Consider the following 21,607-nt stretch of genomic DNA (forward strand, 5'->3'; position numbering starts at 1 on the left):
ACTGTGGGGCTGCCCAGTGGAGAGATCCCCGAAAGGAAACCAACTGCCCTCATCCATCCCATTCCCTACCCACCCCCGCCCCCGCCCCCGCCCCCCAGAGGCCTTCATTTCTCAGACTCGGGTGGGGGTGGGGATGGGGGTGGGGGTAGGTGTCAGAATCTTGAAACTCTTGGAGGCCACGCATTGTAACCCACGTATTTGAGGCTGAGGACAGATCAGACCCACGGCTGGCAAGCCGCCCAGTAGCCGAGCGTCGTTCGGGACCCGGGGGCAGCGCTCCCCGGGTCTCCCGCGGCGACGCGCGGTTCGCGGGTCCCCGGAGTGGGGCGGGGGATGCGCTCGCCGCCGGCGCCTCGCCCCGCCCCCAGCAGGCCCCGCCCCCAGCAGGCCCCGCCCCTCGCGCCGAGGCCCCGCCCCCGCCCCCTCCCCGCCGGGCGGGGTCGCCGCGCAGCCGCCGCTGGAGCGCGCGCGGGGTCGGGCCGCGGGTGCGGGGAGGTCGCCGGGCCGCCGCCTGACGCTCCGCGGGGCCGGGCCGCGCTCCGCCGCCGCCCCGCCCCCGGCCCGCCTTCCTCCCGCCTCGCCGTCCGCCTCGGTCGGCGCCTCGCTCGCGTCCCCGCGTCCTCCCCGCCGCGCCCGGAGGCGGCGGCCGTCCGCAGCGCCAGCCGGTGAGTGTGGCGGCCGCGCGGCCCAGGCGGCCCGGGCGGGAGGAGCGCGCAGGCCCGGGGCCGGGGGGCGGCGGCGGGGGCGGGGGCGGGGGGCGCTTGCTCCCGGGCGTGCGGCGCGCGGCTGAGGGAGGGGCGCCCCGCCGCCGCCCCCGCCGCCTCAGACAAAGCGCCGGAGGTGGGAGCCCCGCGGGCGGCCTCCGTCCCCGCGCCGCCGCCCCCCGCCAGCGCCCTTGTTCGTTTCTGGGTGAAGGGGACCCGCCGGGTGCAACAGGTCAGGGCGTCCGTCCCGGTTTCGCGGCGGGTCTCGCCCTCCGGGCCCGGACCCCGCCGGCGGCCGCCGCCTTTGTGTGGCCGCCTCCCCGGGGCCTGCGGGCTGCGCCTCCCTCAGGCCTGCGGAGGGGTCACCGAGGGCGGGAGGACGGGGGCCCGGGGCGTCGGGCAGGCTGCCGCGGGGAGACGCCGCAGCCCGGCGGGCTCGCGGGGGCGCGGCCGGGCCTCGACGCCGCTCTGACGAGCCGAGGGTGTCCTCGGGGCTTTGACATCTTTGTCCCCTAGGCCGACCTCACCCCAGAAGTTGGAAGCGCCGTTGAGGGGACCGGCGCGGAGCCGCTGTGGGACGGGTCAGCCTCTTGCGTGCAGAGTCTGTCCGTGCCAGGTGTGCCCACCACACGGCCTGGGCCTGGCGTACCTAGGTTGGCAAACTCCCGAATTAAAAATGCCCCTCAGGAAAAAATAAAATAAGAAAAATAAAATTGCCTCTCAGAATGTCCCCATTTGGGAAAATATTTATCACTTCTTTTCTTGCACATGTTGTCCGTGCCAGGTGTGCCCACGACACGTCCTGGCGTAGGTTGGCAAACTCCCAAATGAAAACTGCCACTCAGGGGAAAAAAAAAAAAATTGCCACTCAGAATATCTCCATTCAGGAAAATATTTATCACCTCTTTTTTCTGCACATTTTGTCCGTGCCAGGTATGCCCACGACATGTCCTGGCGTAGGTTGGCAAACTCCCAAATGAAAACTGCCACTCAGGAAAAAAAAAAAAAAAATAAAACTGCCACACAGAATATCCCCGTTTTGGAAAATATTTATCCATAATGGTTTTCTTTGGCATGATTTCGGGCTTCTTAGGTGTGAAGAACTGTTTCCTCCCCCCACAAGGAAGAATACGCAATAAAGAACAATTTATTTGTTCTTTATTTGTTCTTTATTCACGTACCTTGATCATGCTGTTACCTCGCTGGTTTCATTGCTATTGCTATTTTAGTATAACAATACTAAATGGAAGGAAAATACCTTACTTTTGCTTCGAGCAATAAAATGCTTCTTTGTTCTAGAACCAGGAAGCTTTTATACATCATACTTTCTGTGGACAAAAGTTGGTGACTGTCTTTATCCCGTGACTCAATACATGAAAAGATTCCCAAATGGGTTTAGAAAGTATGACACGACTCTATAGATGGTTTTTCTGTCCCCAGCTCCAGGAAATCATTTTGCCATTTATTTATTCAAGCAGTCTAGACTAAATTTAATCTGAAAATTTGGGCCTTGCTGTATACATTCCCCAACATTAGGGAATGAATCAATCACGTTTAAAGAGTTTGCTAAGCATTTTAACCCCTGAGAATAATAATAGGAAAGAGTAGTTGGTGGACATTAGGATCTGGTGATGGATTTAGCAGAGTGACAGCAGATCGGAACAGGGAAGGTGGAAGAGATCGCAGAGTTCCGTGTGCTTGGATTTTAGTTGATCGATGGGCACGGGCATATCTAAAAAAGTAAATGTCCACTAATTAAAAAAGCAGAAAAGATTGTTACCTTCTGACCATTTTTCTTTTTTCTTTTTTTTACATTTTTTTTTCAGGGTACTCTATAAAGACTTCTTGAAGCTCTTTCTACTCCCTAAAAACAAACTTGCAACTCATAGGGACTTTTCTTTTGAAGAAATAAAATTATACAAATTAATCTGATCCGTAGAAAGTTTCTCTAACATGATTAGTAGTTTTACTTTACCAAAACTGCCATTCACCTGTGTAACATCTAACTTCAAAGAGCTTTCATAGCTGTTAAGAGCTACAGGAACAGCCTCTTGAGAAAAGTAGCTTATTGACTAATGAAAAGGAGCAGACACTTAAATTTCCATTACAGTTTTTCTTTTGTTGAGCTGTAACTCATATACCGTAGAATTCATTCTTATTATACGCATACAATTCAGTGGTTTTAGTATGTTTCCAAAGTAGTGCAAACGTCATCACCAGTTAAAGAATAATTTTATCATGCCGTAAAGAAACCCCCATACCCATTAACTGTCACTCTTTCTCCTCCCCCCCCCCCCCCCCACACACACACACACGTCGCAACGATTGGTCTCTTTTCTCTCTAGAGATTTGCCTGTTCTGGACATTTCATATAAACAGAGTCATATAAATACGTGGCCATTTGTGTCTTTTACTTAGCATAGTAGTTTTAGGATTCATCCATATTAATGTATGTATCACTACTTCATTCCTTTTTATGGCTGAATAATCTTTTTTGTATGGATATGGCACATTTTGATTATCCTTTCATCAGTTGATGGACATTTGGGTTCGTTCCACTTTCTGGCTATTATGAGTAATGCTGCTATGAACACTCATTTACAAGTTTTCATGTGGATATGTTTTCAGTTTTCTTGGGTGTATATTTAGATGTGATATTGCTGGATCATATGATGACTCTGTTTAACTTCTTGAGGAATTATCAAACTATTTTCCATAGCTGCTGTAGCATTTGACCTTTCCATTAGCAAAGTATGAGGCTTCCATTTTCTCCAGTACTTGTTAATACTGTCTTTTTGATGATAGCCATCCTAGTGAGTATGAAGTGGTATCTTATTGTGGTTTGCATTTACATTTCCCCCAACGGCTAATGATATTGAATATCTTTCACGTTCTTAATGGTCTTTTCTTTAGGAAAATGTGTAATTTATAATAGTTTCTAACTTTATGTTTTCACATGTATTTTCTGATTTTATCTTTGGAATAGTTCTATAAGATAGGTTTATCCCTGTTTTATTGCTGGGAAGCGTAGGTCCAAAGAGGTTAAATAATTTGCCTGTTTTTTAATCTTACAGAGTTAGTAGGAACGTTTGGAGGTAAACTCAGGTCTTTAACTCTGCTTTCTGCATTCTCTCCACCCCAACAGTCATACAGAAGTTAAATTGTGTTTGCAAATTTGCTTGGCTAATCATTGACAAAATGGGGGAAAATAAAAAGCAAACCAAACAACAAAAAGCAGGTGGTCATACTGCTTCATATTTACCAGATTTTGTTATTCTTTTTGAAATAATTCTTAGTTTTCTCCTATTCTAATAAGGTAGATATGATTTCCGTATTTCCTATAGGGGAGCAGTCAGAAGGATTAAACCTAGTAACATTAGCTTCTTGGTGGCTAATCATTAGCATAGCTAATCCTAGAACCCACTCCTCACTGAGACATTGTGTTGTATATTACCCTGCAGCTTCCAGATTTTCTATTTTCCCACTAATTTATTCCCTTTATCTTATGATAATTGAATAATTTCAGATTTTCATAAATAGTAAAATTCTGGATTAAACTGTATTTATTTTTTTTTAAGAATTTATTTGAGAGAGAGAGAGAAAGCATGAGAGACGGCGCGAGTACAAGCAGGGGAAGAGACAGAAGGAGAAGTAGACTCCTGTTGAGCAGGGAGCCTGAGCACTCCGGATTCCATCCCAGGAGTCTGGGATTCATGACCTGAGCTCAAGGCAGATGCTTAACCAACTGAGCCACTTAGGCGCCCTTAACTTTTATTTTTGAGCAGGGCAGTTTGCCAGTTTCATTTTGAAGTGTAGGAGTACTAAGGTCCATATTTCAGTTTTTATGTGGCACTCTGTATCAGACATAGGTGTGCAAAATTATCAGCTCCTTAGAGGGTAGGTAGAGGCTGCATGTTAATTCATCTTTGCATTCCATTGTCCAACGTAGCTATGTCCAGCACTGTGACTACAAATGAATTTTTTTAACAACCCTACCCCCCTGAAAAAAGACCAGTAAAAAATTATCTGGCACTCCTTTATAGAATAAGGGTAGTGCAGATTCTGGAAAAAGAAAATATTTCTTACCTCTGACACATGACTTAAAAAAAAAAATAAATGATAAAAATTAGTCCTTGATTTAAAATTCAACACCATATCTTATGGAAGGAAGTAACTGTTGTTCCATCCTGGATTTAAAAAATCAGGCCCTAGATGGGGCCCCTGGATGGCACAGTCAGTTAAGTGTCCAACTCCTGGTTTCGGCTCCAGTCATGATCCTCAGGGTCCTGAGATCCAGCCCTGCGTTGGGTTCCGTGCTCTGGTGCTTAAGACTCTCTCCCTATCCCTCTCCATCTCCCTTTGTGAGAGTATGCTCTTTCTCTCCCGTTCTGTCTCTCAAGTAAATAAGTTAATCTTTGAAAAGAGGCTCTCCGGACATCTGGCTGTCTCAGTAGAGCATGTGACTCTTGATCTCGGGGTGGTGCATTCAAGCCCCATTTGGGGGTAGAGTTTATTTATTTATTTTTTAAAAAGGGTTCTAAGTAGCTGGTGGCTCGCACAAGTACTTACTAAAACTCAGTGCCAGTATGTAGGAGCTGCACCCTGAATGTTTGTTTATGTCCAATGAGTGAATAAAGGAATTAGTTTTCATTGTAACAAGTAGAGGAGGATACATTGAGTATTTAGGCTGTGCTTTTCATTTGTATATTTTAATGCAAACATGATACATGTTCATTATAAGAATTCAAATAATACGTGGGTATATTCAATAAAAGCTGAAAATCTCCCTTTACTTCTCATCCTTTCCCCTCGCCCCCAAGATCATTCCTGTCCCAGGTAACCATTTTTAACAGTTTAGGGTTTACATTTCCACCTGTATCTTTGATTTACGTGTACGTATGTATAAATATGCACTTATATATCCATCTATACTTACATATACTCACAATGGTTTTTCTTTTACAAATGGGGTTACACTACATATTTCTTTAGTTTTTAACTTAAAATATGTTAAGGTTTTTGCATTTATGGTCACAAATGATACATTCAATATTACTATTGCCTCATTTTGGTGTTCAGGATTAAGCCAATGTAGAAGAGTGAATTGGGAACCTCTCCTTTTCCCCCCACTCTGTGTTCTAGGGTAGTATAAAAATGTCTGCCTTGTAAGCATTTAAATTTATTAGATATTCCCTGATAACCTTGGGGGAGGGAAGAGATCTGAGTCAACCTTTTAAGTTTTTCCTGTTTTTATTCTGTCAAGTTTTGCTTATTTTCTATTACATTTTTGGTGAAAGAATCCTTCCACATACATACTTCCCTTCCCCCAGTTCTGATGAGTAAGTTGAGAAAAGCAAATGATTAGTTGGATTAATGGGTGCAGGAGTATATGTACTTTTCTCTTAGAGTGATCCAGAGTAAAGCCCTACGCTTATTAGTTGCATTACTTTAAACAAGTCACTTATCCTCTTCAAACTTTTGTTTTCTTATCTGTGAAATGGTAATAATCCTACCTCATAGGAGTCTTGGAAGTATTAAATGATATATGAGCTCATATGTGGAAAGCCTCAGTAGCTGTATCTAATAAAAATTTACAGATCTATAATATTAAACTGTAACATGCTATACAAATGTGAATTTGTCACTGTAGTTATCATAAATAGTTTTAGCCAGTCAAGAACATATTTAAGGAGAAGGAATGGTGGAGCCAGGGATGGTTTCCACTAATTAGAAGGATCTAGGGGCACTGGGTGGCTCAGTTGGTTAAGCCTCTGACTCTTGGTTTCTGCCCAGGTCATGATCAGGGTCCTGGGAACAAGCCTTACAAAGGGTGGGCAGACTCAGCAGGGAGTCTGCTTGAGATTCTCTCCCTCGCCACCCCCTTCCCTGGGCCATAAATAAGTATTTCAAAAAAGAAGGATCTATAAAAATTTCAAGGCCATTTAGAATCTGATTTTGATAGACAGTAATTTCTAAATACTTACATGGTTTTGAGGCAGGTTAGTAGGAAAAAGTAGTGATGTGAATACACCTGGATTAATCCTAACTTATCACTAGCCTTGTGACTTTGGACAAGTTAATTTCTCTCAGTAAAATGGGATAAATATACTGACTTTATAGGGTGGGCATTAGGAAAGAGATTAGTATAGTGTTCATCTAATAGGTGTTCATGTGGTTGTTTTTCTTTTATGACCGTCTGTGATAAACATGAGGTGTTGGGTTCTGCTATTTTTAATGCTGCTTGGTGTACTGGAAAGAACATTAAGCCCTTAGAGTTTTAGCCTGTTTCACAATTAATAGCCATTGGCCTTGGACAAGTCTGCTCAGCTTCTGTTTCCTTATCTATTAAAACAAAAAACAAAACAAAACAAAAAAAACAGGAAAACTAACAGTTGTTGAGCATGTATTTTATATGCATTTAATAGGCAGTTTACAAATCTTAACCTCATTTAATCATCTGAATAATTCTGTCAGAGATGATCATTTCCCATCTTAACAAATGAAACAAAGGTTCAGGAATTGGATTTTCTGACATCCATTTGGAGACACCCCCCCGCCCCCCACGCCTGTCCGTGTTCTTTAACTTGTTACAGCTATCCTCTCTTGGGGATGATAGGGTGTGCCCCTTTGTACAGGGAATTCCAAATGAAGAGCATGGTGCTATAACTGAAATACTAAATGTATTAAAAAACTCAACCAATGTAAGATGAGACTACTTATTTATTAATGATTTCCATTAATAAAATACAAATACAGATGGTTAATGTATCCTAATGCCTATACTTGAGAGTAGTAATTTAAGTTTTTTAATACTTATGTTGTTCATAATCGTTTTACCTAAATAATTCATTAGGCTTCATTGCATTTCCAATTTGACCAGGTAAGGGAGAGGGGGTAGGTAATGGTCATACAGGGAAATATAAGCCTGTTTCATAGTGGGTATGTATGGAAGAGCTGGGAAATACAGTTCTCTGGCAGTTTGACATTTACAGAAAGTACAGATTCTTAGAAGTAGAGAAAATCTGCATTATAATTCATTGTATACTTCCAGACTTGCAGAGTCATTTAAAAAATGAACCTGCCTTTGTCAGCTGGTTTATAAAGAGCTATTGATTATGTTCTTGAAAGGTACTAATATTGTATTTCCTTTGATAAGGGTTGCCAAAGCTTTTGCTGTGAGTTTCATTTATTTGATCAGAGTCAGTGATATTGATTGGGCTTTTTTTTGCAAGCTGAGTGGTAGGGAGGGATATGCAAAAAAAAAAAAAAAAAAAATGCTGTTGGGACATCACAAATTAAATTGTGCCTAAATAATAGTCTAGAAGGTCCAGAAATTCTGTCTATTGAAGCTTCAGTTTTCATTTTTATTCTGTTTGGTAGGAGTGGGAATTCCTATGTTTAGGTTAGAGAATTTTTTTTTTTTTAATTTTTTAAATTTATTTATGATAGTCACACAGAGAGAGAGAGAGAGAGAGGCAGAGACACAGAGGAAGAAGCAGGCTCCATGCATCGGGAGCCCGACGCGGGACTCGATCCCGGGTCTCCAGGATCGCGCCCTGGGCCAAAGGCAGGCGCCAAACCGCTGCGCCACCGAGGGATCCCTAGGTTAGAGAATTTTTATCAGAGTAGGTTTGAATTGTGCTATGTGCTATTCTCACTGATATTGAATGCTGCTTTTTTGGCAGAATACAGTACAGAGTGTCATGAGCTCTATGTAAGTATTAGAAAATATGGTTCTTGTCTTCAGAAAGTTTATTTTTAGGAGACACTGAAGGAAGAAATCAAGTAAAAGGACAGAGCAAGTTTGTAAAGCTTGTGCTTGCTCTTTGTAAAATCAATTTTGCCATGTTGGGTTATGGTAAGATACTGTAGGCATCTCCTGTGGGTACTATCACAAACATCTCAACTCTTTGAAAACTGGTAACTGTGTATTTTATATATATTGTTCATTCTATAGTATTCTCTTTGTTTTATAAAAATTACTCTATGGTCTCTAGTACATAGAATAGTTCGTCTTCTGAGTACTTTTCTGTTTATCTCCTGGACCGTGGACTGGGTTTTCCTTTTTGTGATGGCTCCTAGAAAGCCAAAGCCAGGGTTGTGGCCCACTCCAGAGCAGCATATCAAGGCAAACAGATAAATATAGCAGAGACCAGATGTGGCAAATAGGTTTTATTCATGGGCCAGCTTTGATTGACAGTGGCTTTGTAGAACACTGCATCAAGAAGTAGTTGGAGGCAGCGTGCAGATTTAGTGGGAAAGACCACTGTGATCATTGAGTGTGTTGTTATGGGTATAGGAGTGGTGATGGCACAGATGCCTGTATTTGCCATTCCTTTTATAGAAAAAACAGGATGCTGAGTAGCACAATAGGTAGGTGGCTTTTTAAGTTTAGAGCTACATTTTGCTGGTAGAGATGCAGATTTGAGGAAAAAGTTGGTGAATTGTTGAGGTTGGCAGTCATATTGGTTCATCTAGAATAAAATGTAGTGCATTAAGGAAAAATTAGATTGATGGGAAAAAGTGAGGAAGGGAATGTGATAGCCTTAACAGATAGATGGAGGAGATTAGATTTTTTTAATCTTCTTAAAAGTCTAATTAATTCCTTGTGTTATTTCCAGTGGTTTTGCATTAGTTCAGGTCTTTGTCAACCTTTTCATTTTAAAAGTTAATTATTTTTTCATAACATTCATATATTTCAAAGTTAAAAAGAGAACAAAGGACACATTAAAAAGTCTTCTTTTTATTCCTGTTCCTCAACTCCTCAAGTTCTGTTCTCCACAAAATTAACCAGTGTTATCACTGGTTACGTATCTTCAGAAATATTTTATGTATACATATGTGCTTTCCCATCCATTTTACACAAATAATATTTATATATACATAACTGCTTTTTTTCATACTATGTACAATATTCTGCACCTTACATTTACATTTTTCACTTCTTAGGGACTTTTTTCATACCAATATACAGAGAATTTTATTCTTTTTGAAAAATAAACCTTCTGGGGTGCCTGTATGGTGCAATCAGTTAGGCCTCTGAATCTTGGTTTTAGCTCAGGTTGTGATCTCAGGGGTGTTTGAGCCCTGTTGGGGTTGAGGCTCAGCTCTGAGTCTGCTGAGGACTCTTGCTCCCTCTCCCTCTGCTCCTCCTCCTGCCCTCCCAGCCCCTCCAGCTCTCTCTCACGCTCTCTCTCTAATAAATAAATCTTAAAAAAAAAAAAAACAAAAAACAAACCTATTTCTTTGGAATAATCTTAGGTTTACAGGAAAGTTGCACAGAATAGCACAAAGAGTTCCAATATATATCACCGAGTTTCAGTTTCCTCAAATGTTATTATCTTACTGTGGTACATTTGTCAAAACCAAGAAACCTAACATCAGTACGTTATTGTTAACTAAATTGTGGGCTTTATTTGGATATCACCAGTTTTTCCATTAGCGTCCTTTTTCTGTTCCAGGATCTCACCCAGAATATCACACTGCATTTAGTTATCTTGTCTCCTTAGTCTCCCTCTGATAGTGTCTCAGTCCCTTTTTTTTTTTTTTTTTTTTTTTGACCGTTTTGAGGAGTACTGGTCAGATAATCTATAGAATGTCTCTTAACTTGGGTTTCTCTGGTGTTTTCCTCATGATTAAAATGGAGCTGTGGATTTCTGGAAATAATACACAAAGTTGAGTTGGCTTTCTTATCAGGTCATGTGAAGGAGTACTTGATATTTCCATGACATCACTGGTGACGTTAACCTAGATCACTTGGTTAAGGTAGTGTTTGCCGGTTTTCTTCAATGTAACGTTACTATTTTTCCCTTCCTGTACTTTTTTTTTTTTTGAAGTGAGGCATTGAATTCAGTCTACTTTCAAAGTAGGAGGGGGAATTGTTGAACTATTTTCCTATCGATCTATATTTAGATGGTTTAATATATCAGTTAAGACAACAGGCTCTGGAGCTCATAGTCCTGGGTTTAAATTTTTGCTCTACATTAGCTGTGTCATCTTGGGCTACTTTTACTTGGCTTCTCAGTTTTTTCATCTGTAAAATGGGGGTGCACCTATGTTATAAGATATTTGGGAGGATTAAATGAGAAAATATGTAAAGTGCTTAAAACAACAGCTGATGTTCTGAGTCCCAGGTAAGTGTTTACTGTGATTCACTTTTTTTGTCCTTACAATAATAGTGCAATGAATAATCTTGTATATGTTATTTCATACACAATGGTGGGGCAGGTGGGTATACCATAAAGTAAATGCCTATAAATGGTTACTTGCCTTTGTAATTTATGTGGATTTGCCCTCCATTAGATAACTGTGGATTTGCCCTCCATTAGAGGCTGTTGCATTTTGCATATCCATCAAAGATATTTAAGGACATCTGTGTTTCTGTACCCATGTTACCAAATTATTTGATCTTCACCAATTGATTGGTGCCTACTTTTATTATGAATTAATTTGAGCATCTTTTTTTTATTGAGCCATTGAAGAGTTTAGATTTTGATGCTGCTTATTGTGAAGTAACTTGGAATTCATCAGCTGGGAAGTGATAAAAAATGTTGTTGGGGGAAATAATTATAACTAGGTAAGGAATAGTTTGGATCTGGGAAAGACTAGAACTGTATAGTACTATGGTTGCAAGATGGACAGTCTGAGAAGTGGGTCACTAATTTGCTGGCCTCTCTTGTGTCATAGAATGGTGTCTTGGTAATTGTGTGTGCAAGTTTTTAAGATTTTATTTGTTTATTTGAGAGAGCAGAGAGTCGGCGAGTGAGTATGAGTGGGGCTGAGGAGGGGCAGAGTGGGAGGGAGAAGCAGACTCCCTGCTCAGCAGGAAGTCTGATGTGGGGCTCCATCCCAGGACTCTGAGATCATGACCTGAGCTGAAGGCAGTTGCTTAACTGACTGAGCCACCCAGGCACCCCGGTAACTGTTTTTTAAAAAGTTTTAAGAAGAGTCACATTTGCAGCCAGCTGTAAGGAAGCTGCAGGGGTATAGGTTAGAAGGAAAGGTTGCAACTTGACACCTTTTTTATGATATTCATATTTTTATGTTGCATAATAGTAGGCAGAAATTAAAATATATTGTAGTTAGTTGTGTATGTATCTGTAATTAATCTTAATGTATCTGTAGAGATTTTTCTTTACTGTTGTGTTCTGCAATATGTATGATCATTGCCAGTTGATCCTGATATATTGTGTACTGTTAAGTGGTTATAGTTTAAATACCGCCCCTCTCCAACCCTTCCCACCCCCAACTCTGGTGTAAAAAACAAAAGTCCTAAATCTTACTTTATATCACCTGAATGGGGGCGGTAGTGAGATTGATGGCCCTTTGCTCTTTTCCTTAGTTGAGTTTCATGTTTGGGGGTTCATGAGTTTAATCTAGACTCTCATGAACTACACACACCCTTTCCCCCAGACAGTTCCCCCTTACATACTGGAGGCTCCAAGAAGCCTGAAGCCTGAGAACAGGCTGTGAGGGATTGGAGGGGAGAAGGAGATATAAAATAACCGTCATTCTGAAGGAAAGAAAGGGATATCGAAGCAGGAGAAGGAAGTAGAATGATGAAATCTGGGTCCTTAGAATTTGAGTTTCTTGGCTTCTGAATAAGTAAGGTTAAAGGGGTGGAGGGCTCACTTAAAAGTAGCCCTTAATTCACTTAACCTATGAACTCACTTGATCCAGTTCCCCTAGGCATGGAGCAGTAATTCTAAAGGACTCAGCAGAATAAAAAACAGCTCCTACTCCTTCAGTTAAACCAAATCAACTAAAAGGCGAACATGTCTCTAGGTGCTCTAAACTACAAAACAAGTCCGTTGAAAGACTGAGCTCAGTCCTCTCTAAGTCCTTTTCTGTTTTGATAGAGTGAGCTGGAAAACAGCTGCCTCCTGGGGGCCAGAAGCTTGAAGGATGCCCGTGTGTGTGCCTGTGTGTGTGTGTGTGTGTGTGTGTGTGTGTGTTAGGGGGAGCACGGAGGGGGGAGGGTAGATGGCTGAGAAGGCAGGAGAAAGGGAAGCTTAGAGGCAGCTGAGAAGACAAATGTGGATTTTTACAATTTCACCAGGTCTTGGATTGTCTTTACTCAGACAAATAAAAGCTCTATTCCAAATATTTCCTCTCTGCAGGACAGGCAGCTGACCAGAAAGACATTTTGAGTTGTGCTGAGATGGAAGCTATTACTGCTGCTTTGTAATTTGGGCTTTGTATTGAATTTACTTTAAAAATACCTAAAACTCCAAGACCAGAAATGGAGATTGGATGCTTTAGGGCACCTGAATTAAACAGATGACAACACTTGGAATACAGTTATTTCTATTTTAAACATACAATTTCTGTTTAAATGATATTTGAATTAACCTGCTTTTGTAAATTGTGAGAATATTTAAGCCTATCAGTTATTTATATCTTAGTGTGAATCATTTAAGCAGATAATTACTGCTTTTATCCTTAATACTTGGCTGGGATAAGGTACTACAGAAATAAGAATGTTGATAGAAGAGGAGAGGTAATTTTATAATTTACGTCTTTTGTGCAGGATCATGCTGGACACTGTGGTTGTTAACTCTCCATGACATTCAAGAATTGAATGTAGCTTGGTGAAGGGAAGCACAGGTGTTGGGAGCCAAGATAAGTCTGGTTTAGCGCAGAGCCTGGCCCTCCTTAATCATTCCATGTATGATAACTAATATCTCCCTGTCCACAGCTATCTGATCATTGTTATTCTTCTAATTTATTTTTAGAGCACATTATTTAAATATCAGTGCAAACAGTTTCAGTGAAATTTCCTACCCATCTGTAGTAAGATACAAAGAATTTTGTTGTTGTTCTTGTTTTTGTTTTTTTTTTTTTTTGTAGCTGTTATCTACTTCCTTCCCACTTAGGCCCTTTTTCTTTAATACCTGCCCACTATTCATCTATTCTCCCTTACTATAATTTTGTCATTTCAAGAATACTATGTAAATGTAAATGGAATCCACAGTATGTAAACCTTTTGGGATTGACTTTTTTTCATTCTGTATAGTCCTGTGGATATTCATTTTTTTTTTTCCCTGTGGATATTCATTTAAGTTACTTTGTGTTTAGTTTGTTCCTTTTTAATTGCTGAGTAGTGTTTCACACTATGGACAGTGTATTTAAACATTCACCCACCGAAGGACATCTAGGTTGTTTTGAATTATTGGCTATTATGACTAAAGTTGCTGTAACCATTTTTGTATAGGTTTTTTTTTTTAATATTTTATTTATTTATTTAGGATAGTCACAGAGAGAGAGAGAGAGAGAGGCAGAGACACAGGCAGAGGGAGAAGCAGGCTCGATGCACCGGGAGCCCGACGTGGGATTCGATCCCGGGTCTCCAGGATCGCGCCCTGGGCCAAAGGCAGGCGCCAAACCGCTGTGCCACCCAGGGATCCCTTTGTATAGGTTTTTGTGTGGAGATGAGTTTATTTTCTGCAGTAAGTGAGCATTTACTGTGTTGTATCTGGTTTCATATTTACTTTTTGTTTTTAGAAATTGCCAAGCTATTTTCCACAGCGGCTGTACTGTTAATTCCCAGTGGCAGTGTATGGAAATTGTGAGCTGGATTTTGTTCCCTCCAAAATTGTTATGTGGAAGTGCTAACCTTCAGGACCTTACGATGTGATTGTATTTGGAGATAGGGTCTTTAGAGAGGCAATTTATATTGAACTGAGGGCTTTAGAGTTGGCCCTCATCCAATCTGAGTGATGTCCTTGTAAGAAGAAGAAATGTGGACACACATCCGTGAGGGATATGCATTCACAGAGGAAAGGCTGTGTCAGGATACAGTGAGATGGTGGCCATCTGCAAGCCAAAAAGAGAGGCCTTAGAAGAAACCAAACCTGCTGACATCTTGATCTTGGACTTCTAGCCTGTGGAACTGTGAGAAAATAAGTTTCCGTTGTTTAAGCCACTCAGTCTGTGGTATTTTGTTACAGCAGCCTTCTTTTTTCCCTCATGTTCTGGGCAACATTTCTTTTTTGACTTTTTAATTTTAGCCATTCTGATAGGTGCATTGTGAGGTCTCACTGTTGGTGTAATTTGTATTTTCTTGGTGACTCAGTGATATTGAACACCTTTTCATGTGCTTATTTGTCATCTGTACATCTTCTTTGGTGAACTCTATTCATGTTTTTTTGCCCATTTTCTGTTTGGATTTTTTTAACTATTGTCAGTTTCAAATATTTTATATATTCTAGATACTAGTTCTTTGTCATATAGGCAGCTTGAAAATACTGTTTTCTACTCTGTAGCTTGTTTCTATCATTCTCTTAACATAGTCTTTCACAGAATAAAATGATGAAGTTCTTTTTTTTTTTTTTTTTAGTGGATTGTGCATTTGGTGTCAAGTCTAGCTTAGCTATATCCTGAAAATTGACTCCTAGTATTTTAGAAAACTTTTTGTGAAAATTTAGAATTTTCTATTTTACATTTAAGAATGTGATCCATTTTGAGCTAAAATTTGTGTTTCTCTTTTTATCCCCCATGTGTATCCAGTTGCTCTAGTACCCTTTGTGGGAAAGGCAGTCTTCCTCCTTTGTTTTTTTTTTATTTTTTTTATTTTTATTTTTTTAGTCTTCTTCCTTTGAATTGATTTTGTACCTTTGTCAAAAAATAGTTGTGCATATTTATAATTCTATTTCTGAGTTCTTTGTTCTGTTCCGTTGACCTATGTGTTTATCCTTCTGCCAGTATCACGGTCTTGATTACCATAGGTATATAGTAAGTCTTGACATATGGTAGACTGATTCCTCCTGTTTTATTCTTTTCCAAATTTATTTTAGCTATTCTAGCTCCTTTGCCTTTTTATATATATTTTAGAATAACCAGGACGCCTGGGTGGCTCAGCGGTTGAGTGTCTGCCTTCTGCTTAGGACGTGATCCTGGGATCCGGGATCGAGTCCTGTATTGGGCTCCCTCCATGGAGCCTGCTTCTCCCTCTGCCTGTGTCTCTGCCTCTCTCTCTTGTGAATGAATAAATAAATCTTTTATTTTATTTATTTATTTATTTTTAAAGATTTTATTTTACTTACTCATGAGAGACCCAGAGAGAGAGAGAGAGAGAGAGAGAGAGAGAGAGAGAGAGGCAGACACAGGCAGAGGGAGAAGTAGTCTCCATGCAGGGAGCCTGACGTGCGTCTCCAGGATCACACCCTGGGCTGAAGGTGGCACTAAACTGCTGAGCCACCTGGGCTGACCTAAATAAATCTTTTAAAAAAAATTTTAGAATTACCTTCTCTATATCTCTGAAGGATCTCAATGAGAGGGACTTTACTAGGAGTTGCATGAAACCTGTGTATCAATTTGAGGAGAATTGATGTCTTTACCTTATTACGTCTTCCATATTGATGAACATGGTATTTCTCTCTATGTTTTATAGATCTTCTTTGATTACTCTCATCATCATTTTGTAGTTTTCAGTATGAAAGTATTGTATATGTTTTGTTAGATTAACCTAAACGTATTGTTATTTAGAGTGATTATAAGTGGTGTATTCTGGGCAGCCCGGGTGGCTCAGCAGTTTAGCACCGCCTTCAGTCCAGGGTGTGATCCTGGAGACCCGGGATCGGGTCCCACGTCGGGCTCCCTGCATGGAGCCTATTTCTCCTTCTGCCTGTTTCTCCTGCCTGTGTCTCTGCCTGTCTCTCATGAGTAAATAAATACATGAAATCTTTAAAAATAAATAAATAAATAAAATAAATAAATAAATAAATGGTGTATTTTGTGTTCACAGTTTTATTGTTACAATGTAGAAGTATAGTTGATATTTGTGTGATATCTTGTATCCTGCAATCTTGCTGAACTCATTTATTCTAAAAGTTTTTTGATAGATTCCTTAGGATATCCTACTCAGACAAATGGGTCATCTGCAAAGAGGGGGAAATCTCATTTCTTGTTTATTGATCTCTATGCCTTTTCTTTCCCTCCCCTGCCCTCCTTCCCCTTCCCCTGCTCTCCCTTCCCCCCACCTCACACAATGATTAGAATTAGAACTCCCACTACTGTCTTGAATAAGATTGGTGAGAGTGAACATATTTGCCTTGTTCCTTATCTTAGGGAAAAGCATTTAGTCTTTTATCATTAAGGATGACGTTAACTGCCCCCTTTTTGCACAAGCTCTTTATCAATTTGAGAGTTTCCTCTCTGTTGATATTTTTCTATCATGAATGGGTGTTGAATTTTGTGAGTTGCATTTCTGCAACAACTGATAGGATTATGTGATTTTTCTTTTACCCTGGTACTATGGTGGATGGATTATATTGATTCTGAAATACTGAATCAACGTTACATAGAATAAACCCCACTTGGTTATTTTGTCATCTTTTCATATATTGTTGAATAATATTTATTATTTTGTTAGCAATTCTTATTTTTACTTTCTTGTCTTTATCTGATTTAGGTATCATTGTGCAATACTGTCTTCATAAAATGAATTGGAAGTTGTTCCCCTCTCTGTTTTCTGAAGTACTTGTTTAGAATTGTTATTAATACCCATATAAACACTTGGTAGACTTCTCCAGTGTAAACCATCTGTGCTCAGATTCTTTTGAGTTTTGTAAATTACTAATTTAACCTTGGTAATGTTTAAAGAGCTATTCATATGTTTAATATTAGGTGATGTTTTTTGAGAGTGTGGCCCATTTCGTCTGAATTGTCAAAGTGGGTAGAGGTGTTGCTAGTATTTCCTTACCCTTTTGCTGTCTATAGCCTATAATGATATTCCTAGTTTATTCCTGACAATTGGTAATTTGTGTCTTCTTGCTCTTTTTTTTTTTTTCTTTACTCCTCTGTTCTCCTTGTTTTGGGTTTATTTTGCTCTTCTCTTGAATTGGGAGCTTAGATTATTGATTTGAGATTTTTCTTCTAATGTATACATTTAGTGTCATAAATTTCTTTAGTACTGCTTTAGTTCTGTTCCACATTTGATATACAGTTGACCCTTGAACAGCATGGATTTGTATGAGTCCACTTATATGTAGATTTTTTTCAGTAAATATATTGGAAAATTTATTGGAGATTTGTGACAGTGTGAAAAAAACTTGCAGACAACCTTTGTAGCCTAGAAACATAAAAAAAATTAAAGGGGTATGTAATAAATGCATAAAATAATTTGTTGATATTAGTCTGTTTTGTCATTTACTACCATAAAATCAACATAAATCTTCTATAAAAAGTTAAAATTCATCAAAACTTACACATACAAATGCTTCTAGACCATGCATAGCACCATTGGTGGCACCATTTGCAGTTGAGAGAAATGTAAACAAATGTAAAGATGCATTATTAAATCATAACTGCACTGTCGTATATACTGTAATGCTGTAATAATTTTGAAGCCACTTTCTCTTTCACATTATCTTAATTTCTAATGTCTAGTGTTAGTAATATGCATACCATCTAGTTTTGTATCCAGTAAGACAATATTGATGTAGGTTTGTCAGCACAAGCAATTCGTCTTGTAAAAACAGTGTAATCTTACAGTACTGTTGAATGCAATTCAATACTGTAAATGTATTTTCCTTAGGATTTTCTTAACATTTTCTTTTATCTAGGTTATTTTTATGGTATGAATACAACATATAGTACAACATTTATCAGTTTGACTTCATGTTATCTGTAAAGTTTTTGGTAAACAGTAGTCTGTTAGTAAAGTTTCTACAGAGTCCAAAGTTATGTGCAGATTTTTTACTGTGTAGGGGGTTGGTGCCCATAATCCTAACATTATTCAAGGGGCAATTGTACTGTATATTATTTCATATTCTAGTCAGTTCAGTGTATTTTTATTTTTTATTGTTATTATTATTCAGTGTATTTTTATTTTTTATTGTTATTGTTTTTATTGTTTTATTGTTATTATATTATTATTGTTGTTATTTTTGTATTTTTAAATTTCCTTTGAGACTTTTAAATGAATCCTGGGTCAGAGAAGAAGTGTGTTACTTAGTTTCCAAGTGATTGAAGATTTTCCTTTTATTTTTGCCTTACCAAGATTGTTTCTGTTGTTGTGAGAGAAGATACTTTCTATGATTTCATTTATCCTAAATTTGTTCAGGTTTGCATTGTGGTCCAGGGTCTTTCTTGATATGTGGTCTGTGTTAGAATATGTTCAATTAGCATTTAGAGAAAGATAAGTACTCTGATGTTGATTGGTGGAGCATTCTATAAATGTTGACTAGATCCTGTTGGTTGGTTCTGAGTTCTGTATCCTTCTGATTTCTGTGTAGTTGTTCAATCAGGTGTTCAGAGAGGGATGTTGAAGTTTCCAACTCTGATTGTGGATTTGTCTAACCTTTTAGTTCTTTGAGGTTTTGCTTCACAAATTTTTTCAACTCTTGTCGTTTGGCACCTGCACATTTAGGATTGCTATGTTTTCTTGATGGATTGACCCTTTTGTCATTTTATAATAGACTTCTCTGTCACTGGTAAATTTCTTTCTTAAGTCTAATTTATATGATATTAATATAGACACTCCTTCTTTCCTTTGGTTAATGTTTACATCGTTTATCTTTTTCCATTCTTTTACTTTCAGCCTGCCTTTATGATATTGGAAGTGAATTTCTTATAGACATCATCTAGTTGGGTCATGTTTTTTAATTCACTGTGCTAATATGTCTGAAGGTGTTTAGACTTTTCTATTTAATGTAGTTGTAGATGTGTTAGAGCTTAAGTGTGCCATTTAACTTTTATTTTCTGTTTCTCTGTTTTTCATTTTTCTGTTTTCTTTTTCTGGATTACTTGAGAATATTTTAGAGATCTATTTTGATTTATATGTTGTGTTTTGGACATATCTCTTTGTATTTCATTTTTGGTGTTTGCTGTAGGTATTACATTGTGTACACATAACTTATTGCAGTCTATTGTTTTCATCATTTTACCAGTTTGAGTAAACTATAGAAACCTTACCTCCTTTTGTATTCCTTTATTCTCCTATTTATAGTGTCTAGAATTGTTTTCTGTACTTACATTTAAAACTCTAAGAGACAGTTAAAACTTTTGCTTCAACTGTCAAGCAAAATTTAAAAAATTCAGGACGATAAGGAAAGTGTATTTACCCATATTTTTGCTTCCTGTTTTCTTCTTTACTGATATTCTAAAGTTCCTTCTCTTATTTTTCTGTTTGGAGGACTTATTTTGGTCATTATTTTAAGATGTGTCTACAGGTGACATTCACTTATTTTTTCATTTGAGAAGGTCTTGATTTCCCTCTCATGACTGAATGATATTTTTGCTGAGTATAGGATTCTGGATTAACACTCTTTTCTTTCAGCACTTGACTAATACTGGGCTACTTTCTTCTGGCCATCATTTCTAATGAAAAATTGCTGTCATTTGAATTTTCTCCTGTGGGTAAGGTTTTGTTTTTTTTCTGAATAGTTTCTTTGTCCGTAGTCTTCAGAAGTTCAATTATGTTGTGACTTGGCATGGGTTTCTTTGGGTTTATCCAGTTTCAGTTTCACTAAACTTCTTGAACATGTAGGTTTATGTCTTTTACCATATTTCTTCAAGTGCTTTTTCAGTTGTTTCTCCCCCCTCCCCCAACATAAATGATAGGTCTTTTGTTGTTATCTCATGGCTCCCTACGGATGGGATCTCTTTATTTTTCAGTCCGTTTTCTTTCTGTTGTTAATATGGATAATTTATATTCTTTCTCTTCTAGTTCAATGATTGTTTCCTCTGTCCCTACCATTCTGCTTTGAGTCCATCTAAAGAGCTTTTTCATTCAGTTATTGTATCTTTTAGTTCACAAGTTTCCATCTGATTCTTCTATCTTCTGTTTCCTTGCTGAGATTTTTTTGTTTATTGAAGCCAGTTTTTCATTTGTTTCAAGCATATTCATAATTGCTCCTTGAAATATTTTTATAATGGCTGTTTTAAAATCTTTATCAGTTCATTCTAATAGCTTTCTAAGGGATGGCTCGTAGTGGGAGGAGGGCTCATTCTTAGATGAAAGTCTTGGATCCCTTCCTGGCTATCTGTGATACCACCCTGCTTGGGAGTCTTGGTGCACCTCATTATGAACTCCTTGAAGGTGGAAGTCTAGTCTCCCCACTCAGGCTTTGCTGACATGGCTGAGAGTGGGGTCACTGTGTTTTGTTTGGTGTTTTTAGCTAGAGTAGTGCAGTTATTATCTAAAAGTTTTCTGTCTTGCTTGACTGTCCCTTCCTGGTCTTTTGGCTAAAGAGAGCAAACTTTTGTTGGGGTCTTGTTAACTTTTATCTATTGGGTTTGCAGGTAACCACCATTTTAGCTCCTACTTTGAGGTCCATGAAGACAAAAGAAGACCCAGGGAGTTCACCACTGAGTTGTTCCTCGGTCCTGAGGTCCCTAGCCAGTCTGCCTTCTTCTTTCCACCTTTCACAGACTTCTTAGGTTTGTTTTATGTGTAAGGGTTTTCACTTGTTCCTAGTGGGAGGAATGAGAAAAAGTACATCTATTCCATCTTCTCAGAAGTAGGACACTCTGTTGTTCTTTTTTAGGTAGTCCTCTTGTGACAGGCTAATAAGTCTGTAATTCAGACACTTCTTAATCTGTATAAAATCTTAGCTTTTCTTCCTGTGTCTCATTATTCCTTTTGGTCTCCATCACACTGAACTTCCTCCTCTGCTCTGCTCCGTTTTTACTGTCTTTATGCCATGGCCTGGATCAATTTATTCTTTTGCTTGAAAGGCCCCAATTCTTCATCTCAAGGTATATTTCCTATCACCTTGAAACTTGTAGGCTATTAGGTATTTTACTACATTTCATCAATTGTTTTGGAGAATTTGAACCTAGAATTACTGTAAAATATTGAAATAATATATTTATATTATAGTAGTCTCATATCCCTTCTAAAATAGTCATCATAATTTTAACTATTAAAATATCTGCATCACCAGCAATTGATTGTGTGA

At 39.1% G+C, this 21,607-nt stretch overlaps 1 protein-coding gene across 2 annotated transcripts in view; it reads left to right on the top strand.

Moving 5' to 3' along the window:
• The first annotated feature begins 517 nt into the window (after positions 1 to 517).
• The window catches only part of SESTD1 (SEC14 and spectrin domain containing 1), a 143,110-nt gene continuing 122,020 nt past the window's right edge, over positions 518 to 21,607 (top strand). The window contains exon 1 of one of the 2 annotated variants that reach the window (XM_077883277.1): positions 518 to 665. The gene's annotated coding sequence lies outside the window, so the exon portion shown is untranslated. The remainder of the gene's footprint in view (positions 666 to 21,607) is intronic. The other variant, XM_077883276.1, reaches the window with a different exon arrangement.

The sequence above is a fragment of the Canis aureus genome, chromosome 34 (genome assembly GCF_053574225.1).
Source record: "Canis aureus isolate CA01 chromosome 34, VMU_Caureus_v.1.0, whole genome shotgun sequence".
NCBI lineage: Eukaryota > Metazoa > Chordata > Mammalia > Carnivora > Canidae > Canis > Canis aureus.